This window comes from Mobula birostris, chromosome 11 (assembly GCF_030028105.1).
Source record: "Mobula birostris isolate sMobBir1 chromosome 11, sMobBir1.hap1, whole genome shotgun sequence".
NCBI lineage: Eukaryota > Metazoa > Chordata > Chondrichthyes > Myliobatiformes > Myliobatidae > Mobula > Mobula birostris.
This window is the reverse complement of record NC_092380.1, coordinates 38,099,626-38,113,775: the sequence shown is the minus strand read 5'-3', so window position 1 is coordinate 38,113,775 and position 14,150 is coordinate 38,099,626.

Sequence of the window (14,150 nt, the reverse complement as noted above, 5' to 3'; positions counted from 1 at the left end):
GGGAATACAAATGGTACACATTTCAACTTTACACCAAAGTACTTGTGGCAAACCTAATGGAAACACCTTAGTTTAACTTTCCACATGATTATGAGTAGTTTGAAAGTTGTTTCATGCCTGTACACATCAGGACAAAAAAGTTGTTATCTCAGTGCATACAATGCTGTGACAATACTAATAGCATAGATTTCAATTTTACACCAAAGTACTTACTGCAAACCTAATGGAAACACCTTAGGTTAACTTCCCACATGATTCTGAGATGTCTGAAAGTTGTTTCATGCCTCTGGACATAAAGACAAAAATGTTGTTTTCTGAGTGCTTACAATGTTCTGACATAAAATAGTGTACATTTCAATTTTCCTCCAAAGAGCATATTGCAAACCTATTAGAAACATTTTAAGTTAACTTCCCACATATTTCTGAGTAGTTTGAAAGTTGTTCCATCCCTCTGTACAGCAAGACAAAAAAGTTGTTTTCTAAGTGCATGCAATGTTTGAAATTAAAGTAGTATACATTTGAATTTTCCACCAAAGTGCAGAGTGCAAACCTGATAGAAAGACCTTAGCTTAACTTCCCACATGATTCTGAATGGTTTGAACGTTGTTTCATGCCTCTGAACAGCAAGACAAAAAAGTTGTTTTCTAAGTGCATACAAAGCTTTGGTAATGCAAATAGTACACATTTCAACTTTACACCAAAGTACTTGCTGTTAACCTAATGGAAACACCTTAGTTTAACTTTCCACATGATTATGAGTAGTTTGAAAGTTTTTTCATGCCTGTACACATCAGGACAAAAAAGTTGTTATCTCAGTGCATACAATGATGTGAGAATACTAATGGCATACATTTCAATTTTACACCAAAGTACTTACTGAAAACCTAATGGATACAGCTTAGGTTAACTTCCCACATGATTATGAGCAGTTTGAAAGTTGTTTCATGCCTCTACACATCAAGACAAATAAGTTGTTATCTCAGTGCATACAATGTTCTAACATTAAAGTAGTATACATTTCAATTTTCCACCAAAGTACTTACTGCAAACCTAATGGAAACACCCTAGGTTCACTTCCCACATAATTCTGAGAAGTCTGAAAGTTGTTTCATGCCTCTGGACAAAAAGACAAAAAAGTTGTTGTCTGAGTGCTTACTGTGTTCTGACATTAAAGTAGTGTACATTTCAATTTTCCACCAAAGAGCATAGTGCAAACCTGATGGAAACATTTTAAGTTAACTTCCCACATGATTCTGAGTAGTTTGAAAATTGTTTCATCCCTCTGTACAGCAAGACAAAAACGCTGTTTTCTAAGTGCATGCAATTCTTTGAAATTAAAGTATAATACATTTGAATTTTCCAACAAAGTGCAGAGTGCAAACCTGATGGAAACACCTTAGGTTAACCTCCCACATGATTCTGAATGGTTTGAAAGTTGCTTCATGCTTCTGAACAGCAAGATAAAAAAGTTGCTTTGTCAGTGCATACAATGCTCTGGGAATACAAATGGTACACATTTCAACTTTACACCAAAGTACTTGTGGCAAACCTAATGGAAACACCTTAGGTTAACTTTCCACATGATTATGAGTAGTTTGAAAGTTGTTTAATGCCTGTACACATCAGGACAAAAAAGTTGTTATCTCAGTGCATACAATGCTGTGACAATACTAATAGCATACATTTCAATTTTACACCAAAGTACTTACTGCAAACCTAATGGAAACACTTTAGGTTAACTTCCCACATGATTCTGAGATGTCTGAAAGTTGTTTCATGCCTCTGGACATAAAGACAAAAAAGTTGTTTTCTGAGTGCTTACAATGTTCTGACATTAAAGTAGTGTACATTTCAATTTTCAACCAAAGAGCGTAGTGCAAACCTGATGGAAACATTTTAAGTTAACTTCCGACATGATTCTGAGTAGTTTGAATGTTGTTTCATCCCTCTGTACAGCAAGACAAAAAAGCTGTTTTCTAAGTGCATGCAATTCTTTGAAATTAAAGTATAATACATTTGAATTTTCCAACAAAGTGCAGAGTGCAAACCTGATGGAAACACCTTAGCTTAACCTCCCACATGATTCTGAATGGTTTGAAAGTTGCTTCATGCCTCCGAACAGCAAGAGAAAAAAGTTGCTTTGTCAGTGCATACAATGCTCTGGGAATACAAATGGTACACATTTCAACTTTACACCAAAGTACTTGCGGCAAACCTAATGGAAACATCTTAGTATAACTTTCCACATGATTATGAGTAGTTTGAAAGTTGTTTCATGCCTGTACACATCAGGACAAAAAAGTTGTTATCTCAGTGCATACAATGCTGTGACAATACTAATAGCATACATTTCAATTTTACACCAAAGTACTTACTGCAAACCTAATGGAAACACTTCCCACATGATTCTGAGAAGTCTGAAAGTTGTTTCATGCCTCTGGACATAAAGACAAAAATGTTGTTTTCTGAGTGCTTACAATGTTCTGACATAAAGTAGTGTACATTTCAATTTTCCACCAAAGAGCATATTGCAAACCTATTGGAAACATTTTAAGTTAACTTCCCACATGATTCTGAGTAGTTTGAAAGTTGTTCCATCCCTCTGTACAGCAAGACAAGAAAGTTGTTTTCTAAGTGCATGCAATGTTTGAAATTAAAGTAGTATACATTTGAATTTTCCACCAAAGTGCAGAGTGCAAACCTGATAGAAACACCTTAGCTTAACTTCCCACATGATTCTGAATGGTTTGAATTTTGTTTCATGCTTCTGAACAGCAAGACAAAAAAGTTGTTTTCTAAGTGCATACAAAGCTTTGGTAATGCAAATAGTACACATTTCAACTTTACACCAAAGTCCTTGCTGTAAACCTAATGGAAACACCTTAGTTTAACTTTCCACATGATTATGAGTAGTTTGAACGTTTTTTCATGCCTGTACACATCAGGACAAAAAAGTTGTTATCTCAGTGCATACAATGATGTGAGAATACTAATGGCATACATTTCAATTTTACACCAAAGTACTTACTGAAAACCTAATGGAAACAGCTTAGGTTAACTTCCCACATGATTATGAGCAGTTTGAAAGTTGTTTCATGCCTCTACACATCAAGACAAAAAAGTTGTTATCTCAGTGCATACAAGGCTTTGACAATACTAATAGCATACATTTTAATTTTTCACCAAAGCACTTACTGCAAACCTAATGGAAACACCTTAGGTTTACTTTCCACATGATTATGAGCAGTTTGAAAGTAGTTTCATGCCTCTACATATCAAGACAAAAAAGTTGTTATCTCAGTGCATACAATGTTCTAACATTAAAGTAGTATACATTTCAATTTTCCACCAAAGTACTTACTGCAAACCTAATGGAAACACCTTAGGTTCACTTCCCACATAATTCTGAGATGTCTGAAAGTTGTTTCATGCCTCTGAACAGCAAGACAAAAAAGTTGTTTTGTCAGTGCATACAATGCTTTGGCAATACAAATGGTACAAATTTCAACTTTACACCAAAGTACTTACTGCAAACCTAATGTAAACACGTTAGGTTAACTTCCCACATGATTATGAGCAGTTTGAAAGTTGTTTCATGGCTCTACACATCAAAACAAAAAAGTTGTTATCTCAGTGCATACAAGGCTTTGAAAATACTAATAGCATACATTTCAATTTTACACCAAAGCACTTACTGCAAACCTAATGGATACACCTTAGGTTAACTGCCTGCATGTTTCTGAGATATCTGAAAGTTGTTTCATGCCTCTGGACAGAAAGACAAAAAAGTTGTTTTCTGAGTGCTTCCAATGTTCTGACATTAAAGTAGTATACATTTCAATTTTCCAGCAAAGAGCATAGTTCAAACCTAATGGAAACATTTTAAGTTAACTTCCCACATGATTCTGAACGGTTTGAAAGTTGTTTCATGCTTCTGAACAGCAAGACAAAAAAGTTGTTTTCTAAGAGCATACAATACTTTCGCAATGCAAATAGTACACATTTCAACTTTACACCAAAGTATTTGCTGCAAACCTAATGGAAACGCCTTAGTTTAACTTTCAACATGATTATCAGTAGTTTGCAAGTTGTTTCATGCCTGTACACATCACGACAAAAAAGTTGTTATCTCAGTGCTTACAATGCTTTGACAATACTAATAGCATACATTTCAATTTTACACCAAAGTACTTACTGCAACCCTAATGGAAACACCTTAGGTTAACTTCCCACATGATTCTCAGATGTCTGAAAGTTGTTTCATGCCTCTGGACAAAAAGACAAAAAAGTTGTTGTCTGAGTGCTTACTGTGTTGTGACATTAAAGTAGTGTGCATTTCAATTTTCCACCAAAGAGCATAGTGCAAACCTGATGGAAACATTTTAAGTTAACTTCCCACATGATTCTGAGTAGTTTGAAAGTTGTTTCATCCCTCTGTACAGCAAGACAAAGAAGCTGTTTTCTAAGTGCATGCAATTCTTTGAAATTAAAGTATAATACATTTGAATTTTGCAACAAAGTGCAGAATGCAAACCTGATGGAAACACCTTAGCTTAACCTCCCACATGATTCTGAATGGTTTGAAAGTTGCTTCATGCCTCTGAACAGCAAGACAAAAAAGTTGCTTTGTCAGTGCATACAATGCTTTGGCAATACAAATGGTACACATTTCAACTTTACACCAATGTACTTGCTGCAAACCTAATGGAAACACCTTAGTTTAACTTTCCACATGATTATGAGTAGTTTGAAGGTTGTTTCATCCCTGTACACATCAGGACAAAAAAGTTGTTATCTCAGTGCATACAATTGTTTGACAATACTAATAACATACATTTCGATTTTACACCAAAGTACTTACTGCAAACCTAATGGAAACTCCTTAGGTTTACTTTCCACATGATTATGAGCAGTTTGAAAGTTGTTTCATGCCTCTACATATCCAGACAAAAAAGTTGTTATCTCAGTGCAAACAATGTTCTGACATTAAAGTAGTATACATTTCAATTTTCCACCAAAGTGCATACTGCAAACCTGATGGAAACATTTTACGTTAACTTTCCACATGATTATGTGTAGTTTGAAAGTTGTTTCATGCCTCTACACATCAGGACAAAAAAGTTGTTATCTCAGTGCATACAATGCTGTGACAATACTAATAGCACACATTTCAATTTTACACCAAAGTACTTACTGCAAACCTAATGGAAACACCTTAGGTTTACTTTCCACACGATTATGAGCAGCTTGAAAGTTGTTTCATGCCTCTACATATCAAGACAAAAAAGTTATTATCTCTGTGCATACAATGTTCTGACATTAAAGCAGTATACATTTCAATTTTCCACCAAAGTACTTACTGCAAACTTAATGGAAACACCTTTAGCTTAACTTCCCACATGATTCTGAATGGTTTGAAAGTTGTTTCATGCCTCTGAACAGCAAGACAAAAAAGTTGTTTTCTCAGTGCTTACAATGCTTTGGCAATACAAATAGAACACATTTGAACTTTACACCAAAGTACCTACTGCAAACCTAATGGAAACACCTTAGTTTAACTTTCCACATGATTATGTGTAGTTTGAAAGTTGTTTCATGCCTCTACATATCAGGACAAAAAAGTTGTTATCTCAGTGCATACAATGGTTTGACAATACTAATAACATACATTTCAATTTTACGCCAAAGTACTTACTGCAAACCTAATGGAAACACCTTAGGTTTACTTTCCACACGATTATGAGCAGTTTGAAAGTTGTTTCATGCCTCTACATATCAAGACAAAAAAGTTGTTATCTCTGTGCATACAATGTTCTGACATTAAAGTAGTATACATTTCAATTTTACACCAAAGTACTTACTGCAAACCTAATGGAAACACCTTAGGTTTACTTTCCACACGATTATGAGCAGTTTGAAAGTTGTTTCATGCCTCTACATATCAAGACAAAAAAGTTGTTATCTCTGTGCATACAATGTTCTGACATTAAAGTAGTATTCATTTCAATTTTCCACCAAAGTACTTACTGCAAACCTAATGGAAACACCTTAGGTTAACTTCCCACATAATTCTGAGATGTCTGAAAGTTGTTTCATACCTCTGGACATAAAGACAAAAAAGTTGTTGTCTGAGTGCTTACAGTGTTCTGACATTAAAGTAGTGTACATTTCAATTTTCCACCAAAGAGCATAGTGCAAACCTGAGGGAAACATTTTAAGTTAACTTCCGACATGATTCTGAGTAGTTTGAATGTTGTTTCATCCCTCTGTACAGCAAGACAAAAAAGCTGTTTTCTAAGTGCATGCAATTCTTTGAAATTAAAGTATAATACATTTGAATTTTCCAACAAAGTGCAGAGTGCAAACCTGATGGAAACACCTTAGCTTAACCTCCCACATGATTCTGAATGGTTTGAAAGTTGCTTCATGCCTCCGAACAGCAAGAGAAAAAAGTTGCTTTGTCAGTGCATACAATGCTCTGGGAATACAAATGGTACACATTTCAACTTTACACCAAAGTACTTGCGGCAAACCTAATGGAAACATCTTAGTATAACTTTCCACATGATTATGAGTAGTTTGAAAGTTGTTTCATGCCTGTACACATCAGGACAAAAAAGTTGTTATCTCAGTGCATACAATGCTGTGACAATACTAATAGCATACATTTCAATTTTACACCAAAGTACTTACTGCAAACCTAATGGAAACACTTCCCACATGATTCTGAGAAGTCTGAAAGTTGTTTCATGCCTCTGGACATAAAGACAAAAATGTTGTTTTCTGAGTGCTTACAATGTTCTGACATAAAGTAGTGTACATTTCAATTTTCCACCAAAGAGCATATTGCAAACCTATTGGAAACATTTTAAGTTAACTTCCCACATGATTCTGAGTAGTTTGAAAGTTGTTCCATCCCTCTGTACAGCAAGACAAGAAAGTTGTTTTCTAAGTGCATGCAATGTTTGAAATTAAAGTAGTATACATTTGAATTTTCCACCAAAGTGCAGAGTGCAAACCTGATAGAAACACCTTAGCTTAACTTCCCACATGATTCTGAATGGTTTGAATTTTGTTTCATGCTTCTGAACAGCAAGACAAAAAAGTTGTTTTCTAAGTGCATACAAAGCTTTGGTAATGCAAATAGTACACATTTCAACTTTACACCAAAGTCCTTGCTGTAAACCTAATGGAAACACCTTAGTTTAACTTTCCACATGATTATGAGTAGTTTGAACGTTTTTTCATGCCTGTACACATCAGGACAAAAAAGTTGTTATCTCAGTGCATACAATGATGTGAGAATACTAATGGCATACATTTCAATTTTACACCAAAGTACTTACTGAAAACCTAATGGAAACAGCTTAGGTTAACTTCCCACATGATTATGAGCAGTTTGAAAGTTGTTTCATGCCTCTACACATCAAGACAAAAAAGTTGTTATCTCAGTGCATACAAGGCTTTGACAATACTAATAGCATACATTTTAATTTTTCACCAAAGCACTTACTGCAAACCTAATGGAAACACCTTAGGTTTACTTTCCACATGATTATGAGCAGTTTGAAAGTAGTTTCATGCCTCTACATATCAAGACAAAAAAGTTGTTATCTCAGTGCATACAATGTTCTAACATTAAAGTAGTATACATTTCAATTTTCCACCAAAGTACTTACTGCAAACCTAATGGAAACACCTTAGGTTCACTTCCCACATAATTCTGAGATGTCTGAAAGTTGTTTCATGCCTCTGAACAGCAAGACAAAAAAGTTGTTTTGTCAGTGCATACAATGCTTTGGCAATACAAATGGTACAAATTTCAACTTTACACCAAAGTACTTACTGCAAACCTAATGTAAACACGTTAGGTTAACTTCCCACATGATTATGAGCAGTTTGAAAGTTGTTTCATGGCTCTACACATCAAAACAAAAAAGTTGTTATCTCAGTGCATACAAGGCTTTGAAAATACTAATAGCATACATTTCAATTTTACACCAAAGCACTTACTGCAAACCTAATGGATACACCTTAGGTTAACTGCCTGCATGTTTCTGAGATATCTGAAAGTTGTTTCATGCCTCTGGACAGAAAGACAAAAAAGTTGTTTTCTGAGTGCTTCCAATGTTCTGACATTAAAGTAGTATACATTTCAATTTTCCAGCAAAGAGCATAGTTCAAACCTAATGGAAACATTTTAAGTTAACTTCCCACATGATTCTGAACGGTTTGAAAGTTGTTTCATGCTTCTGAACAGCAAGACAAAAAAGTTGTTTTCTAAGAGCATACAATACTTTCGCAATGCAAATAGTACACATTTCAACTTTACACCAAAGTATTTGCTGCAAACCTAATGGAAACGCCTTAGTTTAACTTTCAACATGATTATCAGTAGTTTGCAAGTTGTTTCATGCCTGTACACATCACGACAAAAAAGTTGTTATCTCAGTGCTTACAATGCTTTGACAATACTAATAGCATACATTTCAATTTTACACCAAAGTACTTACTGCAACCCTAATGGAAACACCTTAGGTTAACTTCCCACATGATTCTCAGATGTCTGAAAGTTGTTTCATGCCTCTGGACAAAAAGACAAAAAAGTTGTTGTCTGAGTGCTTACTGTGTTGTGACATTAAAGTAGTGTGCATTTCAATTTTCCACCAAAGAGCATAGTGCAAACCTGATGGAAACATTTTAAGTTAACTTCCCACATGATTCTGAGTAGTTTGAAAGTTGTTTCATCCCTCTGTACAGCAAGACAAAGAAGCTGTTTTCTAAGTGCATGCAATTCTTTGAAATTAAAGTATAATACATTTGAATTTTGCAACAAAGTGCAGAATGCAAACCTGATGGAAACACCTTAGCTTAACCTCCCACATGATTCTGAATGGTTTGAAAGTTGCTTCATGCCTCTGAACAGCAAGACAAAAAAGTTGCTTTGTCAGTGCATACAATGCTTTGGCAATACAAATGGTACACATTTCAACTTTACACCAATGTACTTGCTGCAAACCTAATGGAAACACCTTAGTTTAACTTTCCACATGATTATGAGTAGTTTGAAGGTTGTTTCATCCCTGTACACATCAGGACAAAAAAGTTGTTATCTCAGTGCATACAATTGTTTGACAATACTAATAACATACATTTCGATTTTACACCAAAGTACTTACTGCAAACCTAATGGAAACTCCTTAGGTTTACTTTCCACATGATTATGAGCAGTTTGAAAGTTGTTTCATGCCTCTACATATCCAGACAAAAAAGTTGTTATCTCAGTGCAAACAATGTTCTGACATTAAAGTAGTATACATTTCAATTTTCCACCAAAGTGCATACTGCAAACCTGATGGAAACATTTTACGTTAACTTTCCACATGATTATGTGTAGTTTGAAAGTTGTTTCATGCCTCTACACATCAGGACAAAAAAGTTGTTATCTCAGTGCATACAATGCTGTGACAATACTAATAGCACACATTTCAATTTTACACCAAAGTACTTACTGCAAACCTAATGGAAACACCTTAGGTTTACTTTCCACACGATTATGAGCAGCTTGAAAGTTGTTTCATGCCTCTACATATCAAGACAAAAAAGTTATTATCTCTGTGCATACAATGTTCTGACATTAAAGCAGTATACATTTCAATTTTCCACCAAAGTACTTACTGCAAACTTAATGGAAACACCTTTAGCTTAACTTCCCACATGATTCTGAATGGTTTGAAAGTTGTTTCATGCCTCTGAACAGCAAGACAAAAAAGTTGTTTTCTCAGTGCTTACAATGCTTTGGCAATACAAATAGAACACATTTGAACTTTACACCAAAGTACCTACTGCAAACCTAATGGAAACACCTTAGTTTAACTTTCCACATGATTATGTGTAGTTTGAAAGTTGTTTCATGCCTCTACATATCAGGACAAAAAAGTTGTTATCTCAGTGCATACAATGGTTTGACAATACTAATAACATACATTTCAATTTTACGCCAAAGTACTTACTGCAAACCTAATGGAAACACCTTAGGTTTACTTTCCACACGATTATGAGCAGTTTGAAAGTTGTTTCATGCCTCTACATATCAAGACAAAAAAGTTGTTATCTCTGTGCATACAATGTTCTGACATTAAAGTAGTATACATTTCAATTTTACACCAAAGTACTTACTGCAAACCTAATGGAAACACCTTAGGTTTACTTTCCACACGATTATGAGCAGTTTGAAAGTTGTTTCATGCCTCTACATATCAAGACAAAAAAGTTGTTATCTCTGTGCATACAATGTTCTGACATTAAAGTAGTATTCATTTCAATTTTCCACCAAAGTACTTACTGCAAACCTAATGGAAACACCTTAGGTTAACTTCCCACATAATTCTGAGATGTCTGAAAGTTGTTTCATACCTCTGGACATAAAGACAAAAAAGTTGTTGTCTGAGTGCTTACAGTGTTCTGACATTAAAGTAGTGTACATTTCAATTTTCCACCAAAGAGCATAGTGCAAACCTGAGGGAAACATTTTAAGTTAACTTCCCACATGATTCTGAGTAGTTTGAAAGTTGTTTCATCCCTCTGTACAGAAAGACAAAAAAGCTGTTTTCTAACTGCATGCAATTCTTTGAAATTAAAGTATAATACATTTGAATTTTCCACCAAAGTGCAGAGTGCAAACCTGATGGAAACACCTTAGCTTAACCTCCCACATGATTCTGAATGGTTTGAAAGTTGTTTCATGCCTCTGAACAGCAAGACAAAAAAGTTGTTTTCTCAGTGCTTACAATGCTTTGGCAGTACAAATAGTACACATTTCAACTTTACACCAAAGTACTAACTGCAAACCTAATGGAAACACCTTAGTATAACTTTCCACATGATTATGTGTAGTTTCAAAGTTGTTTCATACCTGTACACATCAGGACAAAAAAGTTGTTATCTCAGTGCATACAATTGTTTGACAATACTAATAACATACATTTCGATTTTACACCAAAGTACTTACTGCAAACCTAATGGAAACACCTTGGTTTTACTTTCCACATGATTATGAGCAGTTTGAAAGTTGTTTCATGCCTCTACATATCCAGACAAAAAAGTTGTTATCTCAGTGCATACAATGTTCTGACATTAAAGTAGTATACATTTCAATTTTCCACCAAAGTGCATACTGCAAACCTGATGGAAACATTTTAAGTTAACTTTCCACATGATTATGTGTAGTTTGAAAGTTGTTTCATGCCCCCACACATCAGGACAAAAAAGTTGTTATCTCAGTGCGTACAATGCTGTAACAATACTAATAGCACACATTTCAATTTTACACCAAAGTACTTACTGCAAACCTAATAGAAACACCGTAGGTTTACTTTCCACACGATTATGAGCAGTTTGAAAGTTGTTTCATGCCTCTACATATCAAGACAAAAAAGTTGTTATCTCCGTGCATACAATGTTCTGACATTAAAGTAGCATACATTTCAATTTTCCACCAAAGTACTTACTGCAAACCTAATGGAAACACCTTAGGTTAACTTCCCACATAATTCTGAGATGTCTGAAAGTTGTTTCATGCCTCTGGACATAAAGACAAAAAAGTTGTTGTCTGAGTGCTTACAGTGTTCTGACATTAAAGTAGTGTACATTTCAATTTTCCACCAAAGAGCATAGTGCAAACCTGATGGAAACATTTTAAGTTAACTTCCCACATGATTCTGAGTAGTTTGAAAGTTGTTTCATCCCTCTGTACAGCAAGACAAAGAAGCTGTTTTCTAAGTGCATGCAATTCTTTGAAATTAAAGTATAATACATTTGAATTTTGCAACAAAGTGCAGAATGCAAACCTGATGGAAACACCTTAGCTTAACCTCCCACATGATTCTGAATGGTTTGAAAATTGCTTCATGCCTCTGAACACCAAGACAAAAAAGTTGCTTTGTCAGTGCATACAATGCTTTGGCAATACAAATGGTACACATTTCAACTTTACACCAAAGTGCTTGCTGCAAACCTAATGGAAACACCTTAGTTTAACTTTCCACATGATTATGAGTAGTTTGAAGGTTGTTTCATCCCTGTACACATCAGGACAAAAAAGTTGTTATCTCAGTGCATACAATGCTGTGACAATACTAATAGCATACATTTCAATTTTACACCAAAGTACTTACTGCAAACCTAATGGAAACTCCTTAGGTTTACTTTCCACATGATTATGAGCAGTTTGAAAGTTGTTTCATGCCTCTACATATCAAGACAAAAAAGTTGTTATCTCAGTGCATACAATGTTCTGACATTAAAGTAGTATACATTTCAATTTTCCACCAAAGTGTATAGTGCAAACCTGATGGAAACATTTTAAGTTAACTTCCCACATGCTTCTGAGTACTTTGAAAGTTGTTTCATTCCTCTGTACAGCCAGACAAAAAAGTTGTTTTCAAAGTGCATGCAATGCTTTGAAATTAAAGTAGTATACATTTGAATTTTCCACCAAAGTGCAGAGTGCAAACCTGATGGAACCCGTTTAAGTTAACTTCCGACATGATTCTGAGTAGTTTGAAAGTTGTTTCATCCCTCTGTACAGCAAGACAAAAAAGCTGTTTTCTAAGTGCATGCAATTCTTTGAAATTAAAGTATAATACATTTGAATTTTCCAACAAAGTGCAGAGTGCAAACCTGATGGAAACACCTTAGCTTAACCTCCCACATGATTCTGAATGGTTTGAAAGTTGCTTCATGCCTCTGAACAGCAAGACAAAAAAGTTGTTTTGTCAGTGCATACAATGCTTTGGCAATACAAATGGTACAAATTTCAACTTTACACCAAAGTACTTGCTGCAAACCTAATGGAAACACATTAGTTTAACTTTCCACATGATTATGAGTAGTTTGAAAGTTGTTTCATGCCTGTACACATCAGGACAAAAAAGTTGTTATCTCAGTGCATACAAGGCTTTGACAATACTAATAGCATACATTTCAATTTTAAACCAAAGCACTTACTGCAAACCTAATGGATACACCTTAGCTTAACTGCCCGCATGTTTCTGAGATATCTGAAAGTTGTTTCATGCCTCTGGACAGAAAGACAAAAAAGTTGTTTTCTAAGGGCATACAATACTTTCGCAATACAAATAGTACACATTTCAACTTTACACCAAAGTACTTGCTGCAAACCTAATGGAAACGCCTTAGTTTAACTTTCCACATGATTATGTGTAGTTTGACAGTTGTTTCATGCCTGTACACATCAGGACAAAAAAGTTGTTATCTCAGTGCATACAATGCTTTGACAATACTAATAGCATACATTTCAATTTTACACCAAAGTACTTACTGCAAACCTAATGGAAACACCTTAGGTTAACTTCCCACATGATTCTGAGATGTCGGAAAGTTGTTTCATGCCTCTGGACATAAAGATAAAAAAGTTGTTTTCTGAGTGCTTACAATGTTCTGACATTAAAGTAGTGTACATTTCAATTTTCCACCAAAGAGCATAGTGCAAACCTGATGGAAACATTTTAAGTTAACTTCCCACATGATTCTGAGTAGTTTCAATGTTGTTTCATCCCTCTTTACAGCAAGACAAAAAAGCTGTTTTCTAAGTGCATGCAATTCTTTGAAATTAAAGTATAATACATTTGAATTTTGCAACAAAGTGCAGAATGCAAACCTGATGGAAACACCTTAGCTTAACCTCCCACATGATTCTGAATGGTTTGAAAGTTGCTTCATGCCTCTGAACAGCAAGACAAAAAAGTTGCTTTGTCAGTGCATACAATGCTTTGGCAATACAAATGGTACACATTTCAACTTTACACCAATGTACTTGCTGCAAACCTAATGGAAACACCTTAGTTTAACTTTCCACATGATTATGAGTAGTTTGAAGGTTGTTTCATCCCTGTACACATCAGGACAAAAAAGTTGTTATCTCAGTGCATACAATGTTCTGACATTAAAGTAGTATACATTTCCATTTTACACCAAAGTACTTACTGTAAACCTAATGGAAACTCCTTAGGTTTACTTTCCACATGATTATGAGCAGTTTGAAAGTTGTTTCATGCCTCTACATATCCAGACAAAAAAGTTGTTATCTCAGTGCAAACAATGTTCTGACATTAAAGTAGTATACATTT